At 32.1% G+C, this 26,805-nt stretch overlaps 1 pseudogene; it reads left to right on the forward strand.

Moving 5' to 3' along the window:
• LOC149531813 (nicotinamidase 1-like) lies at positions 1 to 25,704 on the forward strand (annotated as a pseudogene).
• Positions 25,705 to 26,805: the final 1,101 nt, after the last annotated feature.

Consider the following 26,805-nt stretch of genomic DNA (forward strand, 5'->3'; position numbering starts at 1 on the left):
ATGGCTCAAAATGTTGATAATGGTAAGGTGGCTAGCATATTTATCAAGACAATTGACCCTAAGAAAAAGGAAATTGTAAAGCCTAAAGAAAGTCCTGTTGTGAAGGTCAAAATTTCAGGTAAAAAGTGGGAACCAAAGAAAGGTGGAACTCTTAAGGAGTTAGAGTGCTCAAATAATTTTCCTAAGAAATTTGATGAGAAGGTATCAAAACTAATCACTATAAATGACAAAATTTATCAAGGTACTTCTAATAAACATCATGAGAAAAGGGGCATGACTACTAATAATCCCTCAAATTCTTCTATAGATATGCTTAATGTTCTATCATAGGTCAATGTTAAAGTTCCTTTGTCTAAATTATTAAGGATCCTTGAACATAGGAATAAAGCCATAGCATGGTTAGGAAATACTAATTTAGAGACAAAACAAGATTGAAAATAAACTCATGATCCCAAGCAAGGAAGAAAAGAAAAGGTAAAAGACAAGGAAGCTAAAGTAGTTGTGTCTCAGATTCCTCTGATGTTTTTGGATAGCTCTGTTAATGAATGCTTGGGTAATGTTAAGCCATTTTTCTTAAGTATTTTAGTGAATGGTAAAACATTAAAAAAGTGCATGATTGATTCTGTTGCTTCCAATACTGTTATGCCTTTTGAAATAATGAAGGAATTAGGTTTGAAAGTTGATACCAGTCAAGAAAGATGTTGTTCTATGGATAAAAGAGAAGTGATAGCCATAGGTACTATTAATGCCTTACCTTATAGATTGATAGCCTATCCAAATAAGGAACTTACTATGAGTGTGCTAGTTGTTGATATTCCACCTCAGTATGGTATGTTATTATCTAGAAAGTGGAGTGCTACGATGGGAGAAAGTTTGCAATGTGATCTATAATTTGCTACTTTTAACGTTGATGAGAATTTGGTAAAACTAAATAGAGAACCAAAAAGCATATATATGATAGAAGAAGACATTAAGGATGATATGACAAACTTTGTGGATATAGATGCCAATGCATTCAAAGTAGAGGTTTTGACTTTAAAGAAAGAAAAGCATAAATCTTAGATTGAAGTATAAGCTGATACAAAAATAGATAAGGGAGATTTATGGAACATGTTTTTTGATGGGGCTTGCTACAAAGATAGAGCAGGTGTAGGTATTTTTTTGATATCCCTAGCAGGGGTAACATACAAATTCTTTTCTACTTTAAGTTTCCCTTATACCAACAATATAGCAGAATATGAGGCTTTACTATTAGGCCTTAGACTAGCTCATAAGCATGGGCTAAAATGTTTACATGTTATAGGAGATTCTGAGTTGGTTGTACCCCAAGTAAGAAATGCTTATGTCTAAAAGAATAAGAGATTAAAATAGTATAGAAATGTTTTATGGGATATGATTGAATGTTTTGATGCATTTGGGATAATGTGGAAGGATAGGACTAATAACAAAATGGCAGACTTGTTAGCTAATATAGCAATAAAACCTGATGATGTCACATTTGTTGGTGTATCCAAAGTTGAGACTCAAATTAGACCCTATATTCTTGATAATGTCTAGAATTGGCAAGTGTTTGAAGATGGTAAGGATATTTTGAGATTTTTGAATTGTGAGAATATGTTGTTAGGACAAGAAATTGATTGTGCAACCTATGTAGAGAATATAAATGGAAAGGATACTTTTTTTGGGTAGGAAGTTGTGCAGTTAAATGTTTTATAGAATATTTTTGACAACCAAGACAGGTCACAAATGAACACTAGTGAATATAATGCCAAAGATCTCGAGGAGGTAAACTTGAGAACTCAGGAACCACCTAAAAATGTATATATTGGTAAGAAATTACCTCCTAAAATTAGGAAAGATCTAATAGACCTGCTAAGAAAGTATAGACATGTGTTTGCATGGTCATATAATGACCTAAAAGCCTATAGTGAAGATCTTTTTTAGCACGAGATCGCTTTGAAACTAAATGCTAAGCCATTTAGACAAAAGAAAAGGCCAATAAATCATACCTTGGCTCCCAAGATGCAACAAGAATTGATCAAGTTAAGAGATGTTGGGATTATAATGCCTATTAGGCATTCCTCTTGGGTATCTAATTTGGTTCCTATTAGGAAGAAAAATTGAGACATCAGGTAATGTGTGGAGTTCAAGAATCTTAATATATCTTCATTAAAAGATAATTATGGATTGCCAAATATGGAAGTTATGTTGCAAAGAGTTACTAGCTCTGAACTAATGTCTATGATGGATAGATTTTTAAGCTATAATCAAGTGGTTGTTAAAGAATTAGAATAGTTCAAGACTACTTTTACTACTCCATGGGGTACTTATGTTTATTTTAGGATGCCTTTTGGGCTTACTAATGCTGGAGCTACTTTTCAATGAGCTATGGATGTGGCTTTTGCTGATATCATTGATAAGTTTCTAGTTGTATATCAGGATGACCTTACTACTTATTCCAAGGATGAAAATGATCATTGCATACATTTGGAAAAGGTATTTATCAGAGCCCTCAAGTATGGTATTTCTTTAAACCCAAGGAAATGTAGTTTTGGTGTTACTGAAGGAAAGTTGTTAGGACATCTAATTGGTAAGCATGGAGTGAGGATTGACCCAGAAAGGGTAGAAGCAATAGACAAGATTTAGAAGCCCAAAAGTGTTAAAGGTATTCAGTCATTCTTTAGATAGATCAACTTTCTTAGGAGATTTGTGACAAATTTTGTAGAGATTAGTAGGTCTATATCAAGGATGCTAAAGAGAGGATCTAAAATTAAATGGGATGGTGAACCTAGCATTGCATTCCTTCAAGTAGGCTATCAAAGATGCCCCTATTCTCAAAGCACCTAATTATGATAAACCATTGCATATATTTTCCTTTGCCTCATTTCACACTATTGCTATAGTATTGTTATAGAAAAATGAGGAAGGTTATGAGTAGCCCATTGCATTTTTTAGCAAATCTCTATAGGCAGTAGAACTCAAGTATGATATAAATGAAAAATAGGCATATGCACTAGTGAAAGGAGTCAAGGCTTTTAGGTGTTACTTGATGGGATCTACTATCATTTCTTTTGTCCCTACTACAACTGTGAATGATGTTATTTCACAACAAGAGGTATGTAGCAGGAGATGTAGATGGATCAATAGGATACAAGAGTTTAATATTGACATTCAGATCACTAAATTTGTTAGAGATCAAGGTTTGGCCAAATTGACGATAGAAGAAAATTTAGAGGCAAACCAAATCAACCAATTTGATGAGAGTTACAGGGATGATCTTTGTGATATGGATACCTTTGACTGGTACAGAGATGTGATTTATTATTTGCAAAACATGAAATCTCCATCAAAACTGATAGATAACCAAAAAAGGTCTCTAAAGTTATAGGCCATAAGGTATGTTATACTACAAGGACAATTATGGTGGAGAAGTATGGAGGGGGTGCTTTTGAAATGTGTAGATGAGATTGAGTCTAAGAGGATTTTGAAAGAAATGAATGAAGGTGTATGTGGTGTTCATTATATGGCTAAGACCGTGTCTCATAAAATTCATGGGGCTAGTTTTTGGTGGCCAACACTTTTCAAAGATGCCTATGAGTTTGTAAAGGTTTCTGATGCTTGTCAAAGTTTTAGTGGAAAGTTAAAATTCTCTAGGAATTTACTATTGAGACTAGTTGTAGTGTAGGCATCATTTCAACAATGAGAAATTGATTTTATAGGTAAAATCACAAAAAAATATAGTGGTGGACATTCATGGATCTTGGTAGCTATTGATTATTTCACCAAGTGGGTTAAGGCAGTCCCTACTAAGAATGCAACAAGTAAGGTAGTCATTAATTTCATTTTAAACAATATTGAAACCAGATTTGCATGCCCATAGAAAATTGTGAATGATAATGCTATGTGTTTTAGATTTGAAGAGTATAAGAATTTTTGTAACAAATATGGCATTTAGATTACACATCTTCACCTTATCATCCTTAGGGGAATGGTTAGGTAGAGTCAAGTAATAAAAGCATTTTGAAAATCATCAAGAGAATTCTAGGAGAAAAAAAGAAGGCCTAGGATTCAAAGTTGCCATTAGCTCTATGGACTAATAGAGTAACCATGAAAAAGGCCATTAGATGTGCCTCATTTGATTTGATTTATGGTATGCAAGCTAGGATTCCCTAGAACAACTTAAATGAGATGTATAAATTTGTTCAACTTTATGAAGATGATATTGTTGATGAGATGCAACTCAGAATGGATGACATCTTGCAATTAGAAGAAATCAGGAAGGAATCTTCTATTCAAAATGCCAAGCTACAATCACAGATGAAACACTTATATGACAAAAGAACTACTACGAGAAAGTTTGAAGTAGGTGACATAAAATTGATATAGAATGCTAGACTAGAAGATAAAGGAAAGCATGGTGAATTTGATCCAATTTGGCTTGGCCCATATTGCATTTGTGATACAAATGGAGAGGAACCATATTTCCTGAAGGAATTAACCAAAGACATTCTTGAATTGCCAGTTCATGGACAACTCTTGAAGAGGTACTTTTCTTAAAGTATCTATTTTTCCATGAACAATAGCTTTAGGGTTTTCTCTATTCTCGTGCTTAAGTGTTTGTTATGTAAATCCCTATAAATTTCCCTATACAGTCTAGTTCCTTGTTTTCAAGTTCTCTCTTGTGCTTTCTAAAGAAGTTGTCATTGTTGTATCAAGTTTGTAGTCTACTCTCCCAAAGATTCTAAATTCTTGCATAGACTCATGTAGTCTATCATCCCCAGATAGAGCAATTGTTGGTTTGATTTTTTACACAGTAACTTTTCTTAAAATCATGGTATAAAAATTAGATGCGAGTCCTTTTATTTGATCTTAGCGTTTTAGGCTTTGGGTCTTGCATTTTTGATATCTTTTAAAACTTGTGTAAAACCCTAGGTTTTTCCCTTTTAAATTTATCTTGGCACAAAATCTTTTAAAAGGGGCCAAATATTCTTTTCTCACTTGCTTTGAACTCATTGTTGAGTCCTTTTTGAAAAGGTCATGTCCCACCATTAGATCTTGGTTGAATCCATGGATGTCACATGCTCGTTAGAAAAAGTTGCAAGGTTTTTTATCATAGCAATCTAGCAACCATTGCAAAACTATGTTTTAGTACTGAATAATGAGGTTTGGCACTGGGAAAGTGTATCAATTTGAAAACATTATGGTCCCATGCTCTATCCCAGGGTTGTTAGTATCCGAAAGGATGCATGTGGAGCAATTCACAAGTGGTGTCACTGAAATCCAAGTTTTTTTGGCAAGTCACTATATTGCGACAAAAAAAATTATGCACCCTACCGGTAGTGACATAGTGAGTGCTCAGAATATAATGAAAGTGGCAACCTTTTAATATTGATGTGACTGCAGAATTCCCATGCAGTTTCATTAGTGTGCATGACCACCTTTTCTGATAGCATTATTAATTGGTGAATTTTCAATCAATGTGTTACATGTTCTTCATCACCAGAATTCTAAATCCACTAGAGGTCACTATGTCATGACCACAAAAGTCATCAACTTTTCAGTAGTGACATAGCAAGTGCCTGGATCTTGCAAAATACAGTTTTCTTTTAAAATGGGTGGTGATTTTGAGAATTCCAAGGAAAATATCTTGCAAACTATGCCTTTATTTTTGTGATAGTCATGTCATTCATGGTTATTCTATTTTAAATTTTCTTGGTGCCAATTTTTGATGGGTCACTAGAAGTCACTATGTTGCTGTCAAAAAGTTAATGACCTTCACCAATAGTGATGTAGTGACCTACCCTAAAAATAAAAAGCATGAAAAATTCAAGGAGGTGTGATTTCACTGGGAATTAAAATAATGTATATATGATAGCATGTTAAGCTAGCTCAGCATCAATAGTAACCTAGACCCACACCTCATGCATAAAAAATATAAGGGATTTTGATTGTCAGATATAGAATGGATCAATGATACTCGCTCTATCACTATGGAAAGATATGCACATTTTAAGTATAGTGAGGTAGCAAGTAAGGGTCTCACCACAACTTAAAAGATTCATATAGTTTCTATGCAATCAGATCAACTTCAAATCTATGGTTGTTGCTATCTTGCTATGAAGACTTATGCCAAAGTTATGTATTTTGACGTAGCAAATTAGGGACCCACCATATTTCTCGTAAGAATTGTATCAAATATCTTCTACACAATCAAAGAAAAATCAATGGTTATCACTATCTCGCTATAGCAAGATGCTTGAAAGTTATGTATAGTGTGGTAGTGACTTGATGACATGTGTCCCCAATCATTAGTGGGCCTAGACTAAAATGCCAATGTTGAAGGAAAGGTAAAGATGGAAGCATTTTATTGGCTTGATTGCTAGTGTGTTAAGGAGAAAGGTGAGTCAACCTAGTTTTCATTCTTGGATCATAGGATTTTTTGAGGATCAATGACATAAATTCAAAAGCAAATATGATGCCACTCTATTTTTTCATTCTGTGCATTTATGATGAATGAAAGCTTCGCATGTGAGAAAAATAGAGCATAACATAGGAGATTTTTCCATTTCTAGTTCCATGCAAACAAAGATTTCACATTTTCTAAGCACAAGAACCTACTAATGATATTGTGTTAAGCTTAGGAAAGATGTGAAGCAATCCTCCATCTGTTCGTGAGCTATTGCAAAGGTTCAGAGAAGAGAAATTTTGAAAATTCAAGTAAGTACCAGAATAATAACCTCTGTAGCATTATAGTTCATGTAAATTACAGTCAAGATGCTTCCCAAGAAAGCATTTTCTAGGAAAGTAAACTATATGGATAGGAATGTTCATGACGATTTGTTAGAACTACTCCCAAAGTCCACCACCAAACTTGCACAAGTTAAGAAATTAATTTCCTTAAACCCTAGGCTTAAGATTGTTGATGGCATGTATGACAAAGGGAACTAGGTTAGGGATGCAAAAAAAACACAAACTGGTCTTGTTTTGTTCAAAAAATAGTTTTTAGAGAGGAATTTGTTTGCCCCACATGCTAACATCTAGAATTTTGATTTGGGGAAACTAGTAGTTCCAAGTGTTTTCATGGATTATGATTTTCTTGAAGCCATTGCCAAGAATTATGACCTAGCTATTAGGGTGGTGAGAAGATTTGATGGGGTAGCTCTAATCTCAATTAGTCCTAAGAAAATTAGAGAAGTTTTTCACCTAGAGCCATTATCAGATTATCATGTGCCAATTAATCTACCAGAACTAGAAAATGAATACAAGGCAAAGAAGGATGTGATTAGGGGAGGTGCACTAAGGCCACACATTGGAACAATCAAAACTTTTCTAGTAATCACTACAACCTCTAGGGAACCTTTTAAGAAGAGTCTTTTCACTTCCTGGGCTGTAGAGATATAAAGGACCCAGTGTCGTGTTTTTGGTGAAGACAAGTAGGATTTCATGCCCATCGGCCTCATGTCTATGATGGTTTAAATTTCCTCTTTTAGTGTGGATGTTATTTTTTATTTTTCTTCCTTTTTAGTTGAAGAAATCCATGTTGGTTTCTTTGGAATTGCCAAAGGGAAAGTGGAGAAGACCTTTGAGCACTATTCTCTATTGATGCACATTTTCTTGTTTAAAGGGGTGGCATATTTTGGTAAAGACATGGAATTGAATAGAGAGGAGGATGGGGAAGCACTGTCAGTCCAGTTATGGAGTGTAGATATGACCTAGGATGTAGATAAGGCTAGTTTTGTCAGATTTGATAGGTATTTTGCCTCCAAATTGAGATGCCTCATATTGAGTGACAATTCCATAATCCCCAAGTCACCAATGAATCTTATTAGGCCTATGGTTAAACCTCATGATTTGAAAGTTTCATACAATTGGGGAGATATTATTCCTTACTCTGTTTCTACTATTTTCAGAATTTATGGTTTTAGGGGGAGCCCTTATGTATTTCCCTACCAAGTACCTTTAAGGTAGGAATGGTTAAAGATTTGTGGCAATTGGGAGTAGTAGAGGAGATATTTCTGTTGAAAAGGTCACTAGGGTCAATTTTTCATACTTGCACTATGGCACACTAGTTTGTGATTACCAAAGGAGGTTGGCTCTTTTTACATAAAATTTTGGATTAGTATAAAATGGCTTATCTCCCATCCCCATTTTTGAGATACTAAGGGGTTCCATAATCAAACCTTGAGACATAGGATCAAATTGGGACAGGTCAAACATGACTCATATTATCCAGAGGAAATTATAAGGAATGAAGTCTCATTACAGGAATAGGAAACCAAAAAAGAAAAGTGGAGAGTTTATTCCTGGGTTTTAGAATTCATTCATTGTTTTCATGAGAAATATGGTCCTCTAGATAATGCTAATACAAAGGTTGATAAAGTAAATAAACTCATGAATACCTTCCCTAAACTAATGGAAGCTATGAATGAGAAAAAATAAGTTTTTATTGATTCATACCTAGACAAGGGCAAAGAGGTCATGAGGAGGTTGGCTTTCACTCCTAATATAGGAGCTAGCCAAATAATTGTTCAAAGAAGGCCAAGCTACAATATAATTAAGAATAAAAATACCACTAAAGATAAGGGCAAGTAGATAATGGAATCTACCAGTGTAGTCCTAGAAGAAAGGCCTAATAAACCATCCCCAAAGAAGAGAAAAATAATAAAGGAAAAGAATCCTCAAGTTGAGGAGTATTCACCTACTCAATCCCCTTTAAGGATTGGGGAAAGAATAACTCACTAGTGAGAAAATTGAGCTAATGGGATCACAAGGAGGTATTTTTATCACCCAGGTAGAGTTAGATGAGGGCAACCCTCAGGAAACTCCTCCACCTAGTTTGGATCTAACAATAGCTGACTATAGAGGGAGGGAATTGGATTGTATATTAGAATAGACAAGTCATCAATTTTTGGCTAATGACAACTTTGTAAAGTCTAGGCTTTTTCAACAATTTGCATGGAGGGCAAACATGAATAATTTTGAAGAAATGCATAAAAGATTGAAAATAGAGCATCCATAAATGGATGAAACCTCCATTGAGAACCAAACAAAAGAAGAAATGATAAAAGAATTTTAGAATATAAGCCTTGAGGAGGAAAGCCAGATGGTAAGGGCATCAAATATTTTATTGTTACCAAATTGGGATATTGCTAACACCTTAACTTTCAATTTTGTTTCAAATAAATAGAATTTGCAAGATCAAAATAAAAAAGACTTCCAAGGTACTGCTTTTATTGAAGATTAGGCTACATTGGTTAGTTGGTCATTAAGAGGAGGATCTAGAGCCACATTATCACAACCTGATGAGCCTACATTGGTGGGAAACATAATTTTAAGGAGAGTTGCTAATACTCCTCTTGTATAGGCAACACATTGGAATGTGGATTCATCCCAATTTTTGTTCGCTACTACTAAGAAGGAAGAATAGACCATGTTTGAGCTACAAAGTAAATATGAAACAATTCTTGAGGCCTACAATAAGGAGGTAAAAAAGAGAATTGAGCTTGAAAATAAGCTAATGAGGAGGTCCACAAGGTCTAGAATAACATACCCTTGTCCTCCAGTGGAACCCTTCAAATCCACCTGCCTTGTAGATGTACCAGACACACCCCAAAGGCCAGAATACCACATAGCTGAGGATTTTGAGGAAGGAAAAAGAAAGCTGTGGGCCTTACATGTGGAGCTAAATATACAATATGAAGATAATCTAAGAAAATATCTCACCTACCTTATAGACAAAATTGAGTGGCCATTATTTTATGATCAGTTAGCAAGGGTAGTAAACATTTGGGAAGAATTGAAAGAGAAAGATGAGGCTTTAAAGCCTATTATGAATAAGTGGGGGAAGAAAAGGAGAAGAAAAGAGGTGACATTTTTTTGTTATTTAGTCATAAGGTCATCCCATGACCAAATTGAAAAGATTTATGACATTGTCACTGACTTGCTAGATTTTAATGAGAGGAGGGTTTGTTTGCAAAGAATAATAATGGGTTACTTGAGTAAGTACATGTGCTAAAAATTTGGTTTGTTTCCCCATGCTATAAACAAAAAGAATAATTTGAAAAGAAAAGATGAGTGGACCAAACAATTAGGTGATTTGTTCTATTTAAGGATGAATAAAATCATAAATGAAAAGGGACATGCTTGGTGGGCCACTTCAACTGAAGAGTTAGTAAATGTGTAGTTACTCTTTGATTGTTTGAAATAGGATTTTGTTACCATTAATAATGAGGTTGAGTATGTACTCAAAAGATAGAATGATATTTTGCAATTCGACTGGCTAGATGATATAGTGTTTGACACATGGATGATAGATATTGCTTCTGATGAGTAGGTTGAGGAATTTGGAATAGATGAAGATGAGATATATGATGATGAGGTGCAGATTATTGACACATTAGCACCGGATCTGAAAAATGAAGAAGGTGAAGGTCACTAGTTAGCTCTAATTTCAAGTACAGAGACCTAGGGTGTGGATGTGACAAAGAAATAATTAAGCTTAAAAATAATGTTGTTTGTCCAAGGTGAAAATAGTGAAAATCCAAGTGTAAAAATTGATTTGCAAGCACCACAAGATGACTCATCATTGGCTAGTTTAATAGCTACATATTTTGAAGATCTAGAATAATGGTGGCAAACCAAGGAGCTAATTTTTTGTAACAATGTGTCATATGTGAGCCTATCGATGAATATTTTGATATTGTTGACATTCTATTACACTTTGTTTTGTCTTTTGTTAGCTATTTTTCTTTCTAGTTTGGAATGACACCTATCAATCACATTTTCCCTTTGCTTGTTGCAACTCATTCCTATATAAATGAGTTTTCAAAGCAATTTGACATTCTGAATTTTGATATTTTTTTGGGAATGTCAAGAAATAGTACAGTCAGTCCAGTCATGTGTAGTTGTGTTTGAATTTACTTCTAGTTATGTACTTTTCTGATGACAAATAAAAATGATATTATTAGCATGAATTCATGGGTTCTTCATTGAATCTCTATTTGTTCTTGTATTAATTAGCAAAAGGATAATACAAAAGGGTATTAACACTAGATCTGTGTCACTATTTTTTGTCTCTATTTCATGAGTTTATTAGTTTTGAGATCATTTGAATAGGGTTCATCTGGTTGAATGTAGTTTGGATGGATTATATATTGGTTTGTTGTTTCTTTTAATTCAAAGGATTATGTAAATTCTTCAGTAGATTAGTAAAATTTATGAGTTTATGAAAGGGATATCTCATAAGAATGGAAATAGGTGATTATATTTGATAAATTCAATTACAAGTTAATTGAAGAAGATCTCCTGCTAATAGTTAACTCTATGCCCCTATGGATAAAGAACTGGTCATATAAATCAGAGGTGTTACAGAGTAAATTCTAATGCTACATGTCCAAACATTTCAAAGTTAAAATCATTCTTGTTCCATTTTAGATTTATAATGTTGGTCAAAACTCATTTATGTTTTACTTCTAGATATTAGGTAGTTGTTATTCCCAGAAGTAATTGTAAGCTTAAGGAAAATTAGGTCCAAAACTTCTTAAGAGGGATGTATATAAATCAGAGAATATCAAAAAATGGATAAATTGAACATGTGATAGGGATAGAGGATTAAAATAAGAATGAAACTATTATAATTCTCATGTAGCAATGGTTATCTAAAGCATTCCCTAGGTAAACCCACCTTGCTCTTGCAAAGCTTACAGAGTAGGAGGCCATTTTGGTTTTGTTGAAGTTTGTCCAAATGGTTTACACATAGAGTTGTTGACAGGAACTGTCTATTCCTTATATTGTGTGGGTATTATCAATTTGGTGTTGAGAATTTTGTGGTTCAGTAGTTTTAAACACCAACAAAATCTTTGAAGGTAATTGATGAGACCAACATTTTCCTTTATTTCATGATAGTTTTAAGATACTCTATTTTATCTTTGTTGAGAAATTTGTGGACCTATTTTTACTGAACCTATGATAAACCTATGCATAGAAACGATGCAATCGTTTGCTAGTATATATATATATATATATATATATATATATATATATATATATATATATATATATATATATATATATATATATATATATATATATATATATATATATATATATATATATATATATATATATATATATATATATATATATATATATATTAATTATGCAATATTTCATATAGTTATCAAAATGTGTATTCTTATATTTGAATTTAATTTGATGAATATTTATTTGCAAACATGTCTTTGTATTGAAACTAACCTATTAATGAAGATTGAAAGATGATTAGAGGAATTCAAAAGTTGAGCACCAACAACATTCGAGGAGAAGAGAACACTAAGGAGTAGTCATGGTGGAGGAAAGTTGTAACGGTTCCACAATACACAACAGTGAGTAAGGAGGAACTATGAAGACTTATTGCTTTCTCTATATTTATTCAATGGTGAGTAGATGTTCAGACTTTATTATTCCCACCTTAAGTCGTTATTCCTTCTTCCCACCTTTAGTTGTTATCCTCCTATTTTCTCTTGAGGATTTAAAGCTTGGTCATTTACCTTTCTGTTATGGAATAAGTGTTGATGTCCTATATATAGGAATCAATCCAAGTGTATTAGTTTTAGCCAATTAGAAGAAAGAGTTTATGAGAACAGACTGTTAACTTTTATAGTTGTGTTTTTACAGTTCTGTGTTATGTAATGAATTTTTGAAATCTAATAAAATAGTTTTTGGCTTCTCTTTTGTGTTAGTAGTTTAGTTAAGTTGACCAAGGGAGCCCACTTGGAAGGTGGATTAGATTAGGATAGAATAGATTTATTTCCAAGCATTTTTAGTTTAGTAAGTAGAAGTTGTAAGTTCCTTCCTATAGCATCGCACTTTGTGAATGTTCTTGCAGCATATGTGAGAATAGTTATAGTGAATTAACCAAGTTGGAATATTTCTTATCCTTTCATTGTATTTCTAGTATTCATAGAGTTAAGTGTGTTAGTTTCTTATAGCAATAGTGTAAATTCTTTTCCTTGCATTCTACTTTCCTACAACATAAGCTTAGTGACTCATTAAGAGTCCTAGTGTAGATATTGTGCTGACCATTTCAAGTATATGTCCTTGGGTTGACAAGATTAAATGCACCTCATAGTGATAAAAATGATCCTTAGTTTGAATATATTATTCCTAAGCATGGCCTAGAGCATGACCATGAAACACCTATTGTGAGGTAGATCAGTAATTAGTAATTAATATAAAGTAATAATAGAAGTTCAATAGATATTTATATTTTATAGTATATTATGAATTGTGATCTAAAATATTATGTGCGCTGCTACAAAAATATGTGATAGTTGTGACATTGTGTGGTGAACATGGCGAGGGTTGTAGCACACAACCTTCGTGTAAGTAACACTTTCTTTATTTGTTTTCATCAACATTATAACACTCAAATTTTATTTTTGGATGCTTCTAGCTAGTATCCTATTTTATCTTTATCTATTTCAAATTTCTTTGTTAAAAATATTGTATCAATTAACTCATGATGAAGTTTGGCTGCCTCCTTCGATCAAAAGTTTAATATTTCCTTGTACATTGTTGGCAACAAGGAACATGCAAAAATCCTTGTCTATGCTCACTACAACTAGTAAAAGCTTGTTTTTTTATATTTTGTAATGTGCTAATCATGCATTTTTTTTTCTGTTGGGTGAATTTTGTACTCATGTGCCTATTTTGTGTACTAATAGAGAGACCTTTGGTTGATAGAGTAACAGAGACTAGTACTACTAAAGTTGATCCATTTCCTAGAGTAGTGTGTGTGAATAGTACTAGTTCATTTGTAAGAACATTATTTTTGAACAAGAAAGCTATGTTTTCATTAAAATTAAGAAAGCTTCCAACTGCTTTAAAATTGTTATTATTTAAAGTGTAATTTTAGTTTACTTATACATAACTCATTTTGGTCTGATAGTCCCTTTATGTTTTTAAGGTAATAATGTTTTCTTTGATCATCTTTTTTATATGACATTGAGGCTATTTGGACCCACCATATGTAAAATGTATGTAGTTTCATTTCATTACTAATTTTTTTTCTTTTTCTCCATTTATTATACTATATTAGGGTTATTGATCTAACAATTTTTTTAAAAGCTGGAATGAATAGGGTTTTGAATTAAAAAATTAGTTGATTACATCTTTTGAGGATATTTTTGGGAAAAAATATTTTTGACACCACCCTACTTTAGAAAAGAACATTGAGGCATATAAAGACTATGAGGGACCATTATAGAAGGTGTCTTAAGGAGAACCCAAAGTATGATCATCCTCCTATGATTCCACTGATGGAGTGGAATGAAGTAATAGAAGATGCAAAGGAGAAAAGGCTATGTGAAAATAGAGTAAATGAACCAACACAAGGAAAAAGAAGGTATTTCATGACAATATCAAGTACATAGTAATCATGCACTAATGAGTGATCTTTGTAAATATATAATCTAACATGTTTGAAACTATTGATAAACTATAGGACACATCCATGGCTACAAAAGAGAGACTAGAAAAGGTTGGGCAATACAAACTTGGCTCTAGTGGCTATATGAATCTTCATTCTCTACTTGTAAGTAGCAACAATTAAATTTTAGATGTATATTTTTAATATAATGTTGCAAACAATTTTGTTTAATGAAACCATAAATAGAAAACTGACAATATTAAGCAAAAATTATAGGTCATAGAATTCAATGTGGGGCTCATGGTTGAAGATAGAAAAATTGCCTTGAAGGAAGGCTATAAAGTCATGGTTGCATGCCTACACCAAGAATCTAAAAGCCTTGCCCAAGAATTTGGTGCATCAAATGAGTCACGAGTAAATTTTTCAGATGAAAAGTAAATGAAATTGAATAGTTGAAAAAATTCTTTTTTGGTGTTAGTTTTGAACATAAATTGACTCATATCCTATCATAGAACCTACTTGTGATGAAGACCATGATGTGGATTATAGTGGTGGAGGTATTAATTTGCTATTGGAAATTAATTATGCAATTATGAATACTATTTAACATCTTGCATTTCAATTTTATGTGTATCCTTTTTTTGAATATTTTAGATCATGTTGAACATTATGGTGAAGGAGTGGAGCGTGTTCCAAGTGTTCAACATGTTGATGTGGCAGCGAATCAAAATGTTAATATACATGATGTGGCATTGTTAGGTAAGAAAAATGCATGTTATTTTGTAATAGTACTTAGTTATATACTTGTAACAATTAAAAAGGGAAAACGAGTATACCAATTTAACCCATTTACTTGTTCTTGCAACATAGCCCACTTTAGTGTAGTAGCCTCCTGCTGCTCCAAAGAGTAGGAGCCATCATAATTTTACATTACATCACATGTGCCACAAAAGAGGATAGTGAGGAAGATATTGATGCTCCTATCAGCCTTTTACTTAACAGATCTAAGAAAAAAAATAATAAAAAATGATGTTTTAAAAATTCTCTTTGATAAAACTTATTGGATAATGAAATAACATTCTTTTAAGTAATTATCTATGAATGTTATGTATTAATATTAATTTTTATTTGATGTTAATTAATACTATTATGTGTTAATGAAGTCTTGTTTAATATTTTGTATTAATGAATTTTATATCATATAAATGAATGTTATGTGATTATATTGATTGAATGTTATAATTCATAAATGGATGAATGAATGAATGAAGTATGTAATTAGATGATAATGGGTAATTTAGATTGATGTTTGGGAGAGGGGGGTGAGGCTAGATGAGCTTCCAACTTCATGTGGTTGGCCTTGTTAAGTAGAGAATATTATAGTATTCTCAAAACCAAGGGAAGCTCAAACTAATGTACCAAGGAATCACAAAACCCAAATTCATCTACCTCTCATCTTCTCATCCCAATAAGTCATCTTTTCTGCCACTCTTTGCATTTTTGATATTCTATTATTCATAATATTGATAATGGCAGCCTCCATCTTTTCAGTAAGTTGTTCTTATGTTATCCTTTTATTTTTAAAAATGTGTCTATTTCTCTCCTGCTATAACTCCCATATGATAGTAGATGGTGTTGCAGTCCATAAGCCACCATACAAATAGTTCTTATTTCGAATATATATTTGTCTTTGATCTTAGCTATTTTGTAATTAGGTAATTGTAGCCCTCCTTAGTGTTCTAGTTTACAATAGTCATTTGATAGTTTCTCTAAACAACCTCAACCCCATTGATGCAGAGCCACACCTTGGAAACCTCAGGAGGAATACTCACTCAACTGAGTTACTTCAAGGGGCACGACATCAATCAGCCGGGATCGAACTTGAACCAAACTCAAGATTGGATTAATCAAAATATATAAATCTCCATAGTTTATCTTCACCTGCACACCAAGATCTTTAACTCAAAATATCCTCAAAGAAAATATATTTGCACTTTTACAAGAGAGACCAAGATCGAATTGTTGCCAAACTCCATAGTCGATTATCTATATCCTTTCTAAGGCAAAAAATGAAACTTTCTCTATTACCCAAATTCAAATGAATCTCTTACATAGCCAACCGGCTTATTTAAAATTGACTCTCCTTTTCTAATAAAAGGATGAGAAATGTTTTTTCATCTTCTACCCCAAGAAAATGACAAGAATCTGAAAACTGCCTACTACCTATTATTGGAATCTGACAATCATGCAGTAGGCCACATGTTTTTTTTTCTGTCTTCTATCCAAAAAAAGGATAAGAATCCGAAACTGCCTACTACCTATTATTGGAATATGACAATCATTAAAACTATTCTAATTTAAAGAATCTACACCTAGTCCTAGGTGGCTATATCTGGAGAGCTCATCGAACTGCTACTCTGGGTATGCCACCACATGTAGGACATTTATTGAAAACATTAAATTTAAAATACACAAAACATAAGCCTTTCTTATTCTATTTCCCACTTTGCTACTGCAGCATACTCCCTTGTAGAATGAATCTCAAGTCCTCTTGAGATGATGTGTTGTAGAAATGAATCTCATTCTTCTTTCGAACTTTCCAATTTCTTTGAACTAGGATGAGCATATCTACAAGAAAAACAAAGATAATATCCAACTTCTCCACATTGTAGCTTTGATTCTTTAATGCTGTAAATGTCACAGAAAATTCTTCAACATGATTCACTATACATGAAATCTGCATCCCTGCATAAACATTATTAGAAGAAAATATATCATCAGCATTAAGATTATTTGAGTTCTCTTTTTGAATATGAGCTTCCTTATACACCATGTAATGTGCATCATATCTATCTTCATCAATAGTAACCATAAACTTATCTACTTCTTGACTATCGACCAGTTTCACATCTTGAATCTTAAGAATCGTATTTATCGCTTCTTCCTTTATTAAACATTTATCATCATCTTGATCTTTTGTAGTAATCTCACTTTCAAATATCTCTTTCTTATTACAACTTTTCTCAAGAACAATAACAGTATTGCACTCTTTCCTTTCTTCTTCAAGCTGAGTTTCTGTACTACCGCCATGCCTTTTCCATTCTCCCACAATGGCTGCAAATTTTTCCCATAAATTAGATTCTTCTTTAGAACTTTCTATTACACATTCCTTAGCTTCATCTTCATTCCATTCCTCTTGACATTTTTCTTCATTATGCATATTTAAGGCTTCATCAGTTGCCTCCAAAACCTTTTCCGTAGGAGTACCTTCCAACATTGTACTCTTCTCTATTTTCAAAGGACATGTTATTGTTCCAACCACAAATTGTTCACACTCAAATTCCATAGGACTTCCCTCTTTATTCTTCTCATCAACATTTACTTGCTGCAATTTATCTTCTTTCTACTCTTCAGGTTCTTTCCCTTCCAGAGGACAACTTACATCTATCATTGTTGAGATTTTTGTACCAACTTCACATACATCTACACTCTTTATGGCTTCCTTCTCTGTAGTTTCATTTGCCTCTACCAAAACTTCTTTCACTTCATCATGCATTGGAAATGCTATCCTATCAATAAGACCTATACTTCTTGATTCCTTCCATGTTGTATCATCCTTCAATGGAAGCAAAACCATCTTCTTCCCATTCTTGTTGACGGTATATGTGTTCTCTCTACAATCATATATGGTTGACCTGTCATATTGCCATGCTCTTCCCAAAATCAAGTGACAATCTTTTAAAGGCATATTATCACATTCAATGGTATCAAAATATGGTCCAATGTTAAAAGAAACATATGACTTTTCGAAGACATCAATCCACTGTTCATCTCCTAACCCATAAGCTCTGTAAGGTAAATCATGAGGTACTCTTGGAAGATTCAGTTTCTCAACCATTTCTACTGAGATTATATTTTCAAAGGAACCACTATCAACTATAACTTTGCATACCTTATTCTTGCACTTGCACTTTGTTCGGAATATAGAATGTCTTTGGCTATAGCTTTGTCTTTTTGCTTCTTCTTCTTCCATTATGATGCTAGGCTCTGATACCAAAAATGATGCAGAGCCACACCTTGGAAATCTCAGGAGGAATACTCACTCAACTGAGTTACTTCAAGGGGCACGACATCAATCAGCCGGGATCAAACTCGAACCAAACTCAAGATTGGATTAATCAAAATATATAAATATCCATAGTTTATCTTCACTTGCACACCAAGATCTTTAACCCAGAATGTCCTCAAAGAAAATATATTTACAATTTTACAAGAGAGACCAAGATCGAATTGCTGCCAAACTCCATAGTCGATTATCTATATCCTTTCTAAGGAAAAAATTGAAACTTTCTCTATTACCCAAATTTGAATGAATCTCTTACATAGCCAACCGGCTTATTTAAAGCTAACTCTCCTTTTCTAATAAAAGGATGAGAAACATTTTTTCATCTTCTACCCCAAGAAAAGGATAAGAATCTGAAAACTACCTACTACCTATTATTGGAATCTGACAATCATGCAGTAGGCCACATGTTTTTTTTTCCATCTTCTATCCAAAAAAAGGATAAGAATCTGAAACTGCCTACTACCTATTATTGGAATCTGACAATCATTAAAACTATTCTAATTTAAAGAATCTACACCCGGTCCTAGGTGGCTATATCTAGAGAGCTCATCGAACTGCTACTCTGGGTATGCCACCACATGTAGAACTTTTATTGAAAACATTAAATTTAAAATACACAAAACATAAACCTTTCTTATTCTATTTCCCGCTCTACTGCTGCAGCACCCATAAGAAATCTACAAGCCATAGTGGATGAGGACTACTGGAGCAACCTTCATTACTACATCCAAAACAAGGTAACCCATTTACTTTTTTTTTGTATACCATGGAAAGACTTGTAAACACATCTCCATATTCCAACTTTACTAAACTAATTTCTCCTTTATCTCTTTTGGTGTTTACAATTAGTATTTCTATTCATAGATGGTAGCAGAGAAAGCAACATGTAAGTATGCAATATTTAAAGGTAGCCTTCATTTGATAACATTGTTGGGGTACGTTTAATTTTATTTTTTACTTTTGTATCTAATTTCAAATACCTTTGTAGGTTTTCATAGATGTTTATAGAATTCAATAGAATGGTCTTACTCGAGCATAATTCATGTTCATTTTCTATGATTTCTAATTTCATAATGCCCTTATAACTGCATTCAATGTGATAGATGTTGTAATAATAGGTAGGGATGTACTTTCTATAACATGATCTTAAATTTTGGATCATGAAATCTTATCTTTATTGATGCTTAATTTACCCTCTTTCTTAGAATGAGCAGTCAACTATCAAAAGGTGTTGCTATTAAATGGTTGTGGAGGCCATTAGTTCAAAGTTTATATATGTTTTTGGTTAGTTTATTATACTTCTAATATTTTTCTTTGCATATTCATTTTCACAGGTGACAATGGTACTATTGATTGGTAGGGATTTATTTGGTGGGATTAGTACCATAATCATACTCTAAGCTACACCTGCCTTCACCTTCTTGAGGTGGTAGACTCAACTAATGTCCTCATCTTGAATCTAACGATCCTAAATTCACCATTCTAAAATATATGTCTAGTGTACTAAAGGTTTGCATTCAATTTAGTTTATCTATATTGAAGATGGTTTATGTATGATTGTGAAACCTTTCATTACTAGTATATGCTATTCAACAATCTCTCTATATACTCTTATTGTTTGTTTGATAATTTGTTTCATCAAGTATAATTATAATATTTTAATTTGAATGGCATTTATGGTCAATGAAGCAATGTTCACATTAAAGATGTAACCATCCTTTCTCCATTGCACTCACAAAATACTAATGGAATTGATCCAGGTGACTTGATTCTTTTTTTATATTATTAAAGATCAAATGTCTCAATATTTGTGGGGATCTGGTTCCCTATTTTTAGTACATATTTTGAATTAGAATTTTAGCTAGCTCATTGAGTATTGAATTTTAAAATGTCATCAATGACACTAACACTTCTAAAACTAATAAATCTTCGGTAAGCTTCTATGTTTATAGATGTTAAATATTTATTTAAACTTTCTCACAATAAATATGTGTTTGGTGCATATATTTTTGTTTGTTCTTGTAAATTCTAAAAGTAGTTCCTTTATTCTTTTCAAGCTATAGAAACTCTTAACATATAGTTGCATTATCAACTGAAACAAGGGAAATAAAAAATCCTTAGTTGTACAATTACTGCAAAAAAAATGTGGCATGGCATGGCTATTTGTACACTTATTTGCATCATTGCTCACTATTGGTTATGTTCTATAACAAATGGAGACAACAATGCAATCAAAAATATGTTTAACTTTTCTTAGTAGATATAGAGACAAAATATTTATGAATAGAGAACTCCATGCCAAATGATGTAAAACTTGTATAACTATCTGGTTGATGCCCATTGTGAAATTGGTGAAATAGGTAGGGCCTTGACATATGTTCTAAACATGAAAGTAGCTAGTATTACTCCAACTATTCTAACCTATTACTCCAACTGTTCTAATCTATACCCATGTGGGGACATCATCTTACCACCCCCTCATTTTAGATGCATGCACTCAACTTACTTTAAGACTTTAGAAGCCTTATTTTGCTACTTTAATCTTGAGAAGTTGTTCCAAGTTAATTCAACTGGACTCCTAGATGTAAGTCATGTCATGCACTAAAGTGATCAATGTCTCCATCTTTTCATGCTTTCTCTAACATTTGTTAAGTTCTTAACTTTGATCCCAAATAGAATTTAATTGTGGGAAATCAAGTTAACTCTAATGATTACCCATAATAGGGGAAATAAAATGGAGGTAGGGGACCCTTTTATGTTCAATCACCAATTTTCAAGTGGGAAATTTCCTGGTGAGCATATGATTTGAATCACATGAGGGTATGTGCAGGATCATGGTGTGCCAAAAAGTGGTGATCTGAAAAATATGTAGTTCTGAAATGCCTCAAAGAATTTCAAAATCTATTCCAACTTTTTTCCCACCCATCCTGATACTAAATGAAAATAATTAATACATTTATAATTCCTACTATATATTTCGATACCAACCTTATATGCTCATCTTTAAAACATCCCGAAAATGTGTTTTTGGCATGTTCTTATGTGTTTTTTTACTTCAAGCATGTAGCTGACAACTTTTTCTTAACCAAAATTTGATGTAATGAAAAGGGTTTCTTAAGAATGTTCTTAGCTTTTCATAAATGTAAGTTTTGTCAAATTACAAGTTCAGTAAGTAATTATTACTTATTTTCTAATGGAGTTAGCTACAAAGTGTTGATTGACATATTAGTTGAAAAATAGCTATAACTTTCAAACTGTATAAGATTTGTGAAATCCAAAAGATGTGTCACATTCTATGCTTTGACTAGTATAAGAAAAAAAAAAAAAAAACTTAATTTTGATTTTTTTTTAAACTAGTTAAGGTGGTCAGACACGGGAGTTTTTTAATTCTGAAAACAATATGGTAGAAAATTCATAATTAATTATTTATTTGGAATAAAAATTGCTAAAAATATGTGTCACATCCAAGCATGAGTCTACTTTTTATATCTAAAATTATATTAAAAAATATTATCATTTGGTTATGATTAGGGTGGTCAGACATACACCTACTTTTTATTTTCACCCTAAAATTTTTGTAGTACTACATCAAAATCGAAACTTTTGACCAATCAAATAATATTTTGTCTAGATAAGGCCTTGTAGTTTAGAAACTAGATTCAATTTTCTATAGATTATTTTCTTACAACTTTTTGATATAAAGTCCAAAACCACTTTAAAATTATGTGTCTAGTTGACATAACCCTGATTTGTTGGTTTTTCACTGCCACTTAAGGCCATAGTTTGGTACACCATGATCTTGCACATACCCATGAGAATCAATTGGAGTGTGATTCCAAATATTGATGGTAAAAAAATTCAAAATAATTTGAATCAGCTACAGTTACTCCAGTTCTCATCAACATATCCTTCTTCATTATCCTTCAACATTTCTTCTATTGGATCCTTCAAAATAACAAACATATGAGCCATTTTATTGACTTGATACAAGACCCCACATTATAGCTAGTGAATCGTGACATGCCAAAAAAATTCAAAATATAGTAGAGCATGGACAACAAGATTTGAACCTATGTGGGCAAAGTCCACATGATTTCTAGTTGTGCTTGATAACTACTCCTATACACCCACCTTAAAAAATTTCAATACATTTGTTGTATCATGTTCTCTATTAGATGGAACCAATATATCTACTTCTATGTAGGACAATACTATCTCATCTTCAACTCAATCAATACCATCAGTTTTGACCCATAATATTTTATTTATCTATGAACATTCTAACAACCAATTCATTCCACTTTATCTTCTATTTCCATGATAGGAGTTTAAAACTGTTACTATGACTAACAATTAATGGAATAATTGAAGTTTCTAAGGACTATAAAAACACATAATAAAAAATACAGGCTCAGGTAGTCAACACAAGGAATTATTTGGTTGTTTGGAAACTACACTTTTACAAGATTTTTTAAAAAAAATCATTTAATGAGGCTATATAGTTGTAAGCTATATAGAATAGATCTAGTGCTATCTAGAATTCTAACTTTTATATCTCCTATATCAAATCACTCTCGATTTTGTACAACAATTTACTAATCAATTTTTATACTTATAAAATTTAGTTTTGAATTGGCATGTTCACATATTATGCCACATTAGGCTAATTACATGGTATGAAGCCTAAAAGAGGGAATACTTGAAACATTGTTTGATAAACTAAATTGTTCAAGAAATTTGACACCTTTCTATGTTTGTATGAAAATTGAAAATTTATCCTCATCTAATTGCTACCAAAGTATAGGGAATTGTAGACCTGATATGTTGCAATGGAAGAATTAAACACAAATACTAAGCTTATGTAAATAATAGGGTAAATTCATTAGTTAGAGGATGGTTATGTAGGTTACATCAAACTAATCCCTCTTGTTTATTTTTTTCCTATGCTCTGTAAGGAATTATTTATCTCCTTCAACAATGGTTTTAGGAAATAATCACTCACATGTCTATAAAATGATTAGATGATGCATGACTTGTATAGTTGTATTTATTTTGTATTGAATTTATCTAGTTAAGAAAATTTGATGATAATACTTCCTTTAATCTTCTTGCTAATAAATGTTGGCTAACATTAATTTCCTTATACTGATTGAACATTGTATTATTAAGTGAATTACTTTTAATTATATTTTATTATACTAGAACTAATGGTATAAAAAGAATTTTGGCATTACAACTTATTTAATAGATGTTCCATTGATTGATTTGCAAGTTGAATCAATTGAATAATAGTTCAATAAATATTTAACTTTGTCATATAAAACATGGCTTTTTGGCATGGCCTCCTTTGTACCTTTGGCCCCCTTCTAAGAAATCTAGGTATGGAAAATTAACAGTCATAAAACTTCAGAACTACTAAACATTTGTACTATTTCGAAGTGCATAAATCATGATAACACAACTTTAGGAATAATTCAGTAATAGAACTTGTAGAAAGCCAGTATCTTCAAGTTATCAATTCATAGAAAATTATAATAGTTTCATATTACTTTGTTAGTTAACATGCCTTGAAATAATCCTGTTGGATTAGAGAAAGATTATGATGCTTAAAAGTTCATTTTATGTCAGTCTCAAATGGACTTTCTACTTTTTACCTAATGAAAATTTTATTAGATCTTTTAGAAGAATGAAAATCAACATGATCTCCTTCTTCTAGGCTCCACAACACCCCAATCAACAAATTAATGTAATGGTGGAAGAGAGTGTGAAGCTAGCCAAAGAATTTAGTGCTAAAAAATGGTTGATGTTGGCATTTCTTAACACACATTATCTAGATAAGCTAGAGCTTCCTTATCCTCCTCATTGCATAGTAGGAACTAATGAAGAAAATCTTGTTCCAAGTTTGATTTAGCTTTTTACTATTAATATTGTCGAATTTCTTTTCTTTTCGGAAAATTTTTTTTTTTACTACTATTTGAATTGTTCTTTGCTAGTATTTGATAGTTTTGAACTTTTGATTGGTTTGAATATCTCTAATTTGGTTTATTTGCATCTTCTAACTAGATTTTCTTTAGCATTGTGAATAAAGTGTCATATGGCAACATTTGAAGTATTGTTTTAGCATCTTGGTAATGACTAATGCTAATAAGATGGCTCTTTTAACATTTTATGTATTTTAGACTTGTACGACATCATTATTCTTTTTTATTCTTTTTCTTTTTTGAGAGAGCTATGTATCTTATATATTCAACTAAGCCTTCAAGACACAACAAATCCATTTCTTTGGAATCATGGGTACATTATTATAATTTTTCTTAAGCTAATTCACATTTATTATTTAATGCTCAACAACCATTGAATGGTTCGAGAAGGACCCAAATGTTGTCATAAGGTGTAAAGGCTACACAAATGGCTTTATTGGTTGCATTCAAAAGATGACTCGAATGCATTTTTTAATTAGGTGAAAGCCAATTATATTCAAATAGTAGGTTTCTAAGTTTTCCATTTTGATTCTTGCATTGAATTCTTTCTCTCTAATTATTATAGTTTTTCATGGTATGAAAGGTTCATTTTGTATTTTCCTTCTACCATTTGTTTCACCTCATACAAAATAGGCCAACCATTCAAATTTGTGAACAAGTGCTCTCAAATGCTTTTCTAATTAGTGTGTTCGTAATCATGGTAGTTTATGAGAGATAGCTAGACTAAATTTAAATAAGCATTGGTAATAATTAATAGCATCCAAAGTCCTAAATATACTTGCTTTGATATCCCAATGGTAATGTGGAGTAGTCCAAAGGTTTTTTAAAATTCTTTTGATGATATGCAAATTTTAAAAGAAATTATGAAATCTAGCGTCTTCTTCATTTCTTTTCTTGATTCTTGTTTTAGACATCTTTTAAGCTTTGCATATAAATTTTTCCTTTAGTTTTTATTGTTATGCTAGTTGCATTTTTCAATCCAGGTATTAGTTTTAGGCATATGAACAGATGTATGTGTTCTAGACTTTGTATCAACTATTCTATCTACAAGAAACTGTGGCTTTATTTCACCTTTGGAGGAAGTTGTAGTATACTCTCAAGGATGTGCAACTTATGATCTTCTTGTCAAGACTACAAAAAAAATTGAAGGTGCATTTGCTCATCCATAGGTATGCAAAGGCCATTTTGTGTTGTATTGCTAGAAATATTGAGATAGTAATGAGATGGTTCCTAATTTTTTTGGAATCAAATACATTTTATGTGTTCATTTCTTTCTTTGTAATTTCCACAATTCTTGTTGCATCAAGTGGTGCAATTACAAATCATACATTAGATGTATCTTTTTCCAGTGTATTAGTTGTTAATGATAATTTTTGTTGGAAAAAATAGCTTTCAACCATTGGTCTCAATAGGAGCTCTAATTTGATCATTTGTAGTTCTTAGATAATTTGTCTTTTTTAAATGGAGGCTAGCTAGATGTACCTATACACTATGGTTTGTGGTAGGTGAACCATAGTGTATAGGTGAAATAAAAGGCATCATCATGGAGATATATTTTACATTAAAATATAGCTATGGGTAGTGACTTCTATGATATTTGATGTGTAGTGTTTCAAGTTAATTCAACTAGATTCTCTCAAATCCAAGTTAATTCAAGTTATCATATATTTAAATACTTCATTTATTTCTTCAATAAACTCTGATGCTTCATTCATGCCAACAACATCACTTTAGATGAATTACTAGGCATTTCTTGGGGGATTCACCTGCTTTGTCTTTTTTTTAAAACAACTTAGTTTGGTCAAAATTTCCACCAATTCTTGAAAGTTTTTGACCAACAATTGGTGGAAATTTCAACCAATTATCAATAGTTTTCTACCAAGAATTAGTCAAAATTTCCACCAATCCTTGATAGTTTTCAACAAAGAATTGGTGGAAATTTCCACTAATTCTTGAAAGTTTTCTACCAAGAGTTGGTCAAACTTTCCACAAATTCTTGAAAGTTTATAACAAAGAATTGGTGGAAATTTCCACAAATTCTTGGAAGTTTTCTACCAAGGGTCAAAATTTCCACCAATTCTTCAAAAATTTTAAGAAATAATTGGTCAAAATTTTGACCAAATCTTGAAAGTTTTCCACCAAGAATTGGTCAAAATTTTTACCAAAAATGACAAATTAGATTTCGCAGAGGGAAAAAAAATCAACAAATGTATTTGTCAAAATTTCAACCACCTACAAGTTGGTCAAAATTTCGATGAGAAAAATTCCCA

The sequence above is a fragment of the Cupressus sempervirens genome, chromosome 11 (assembly GCF_028749045.1).
Source record: "Cupressus sempervirens isolate cs-2001-9-10 chromosome 11, ASM2874904v1, whole genome shotgun sequence".
Lineage (NCBI taxonomy): Eukaryota > Viridiplantae > Streptophyta > Pinopsida > Cupressales > Cupressaceae > Cupressus > Cupressus sempervirens.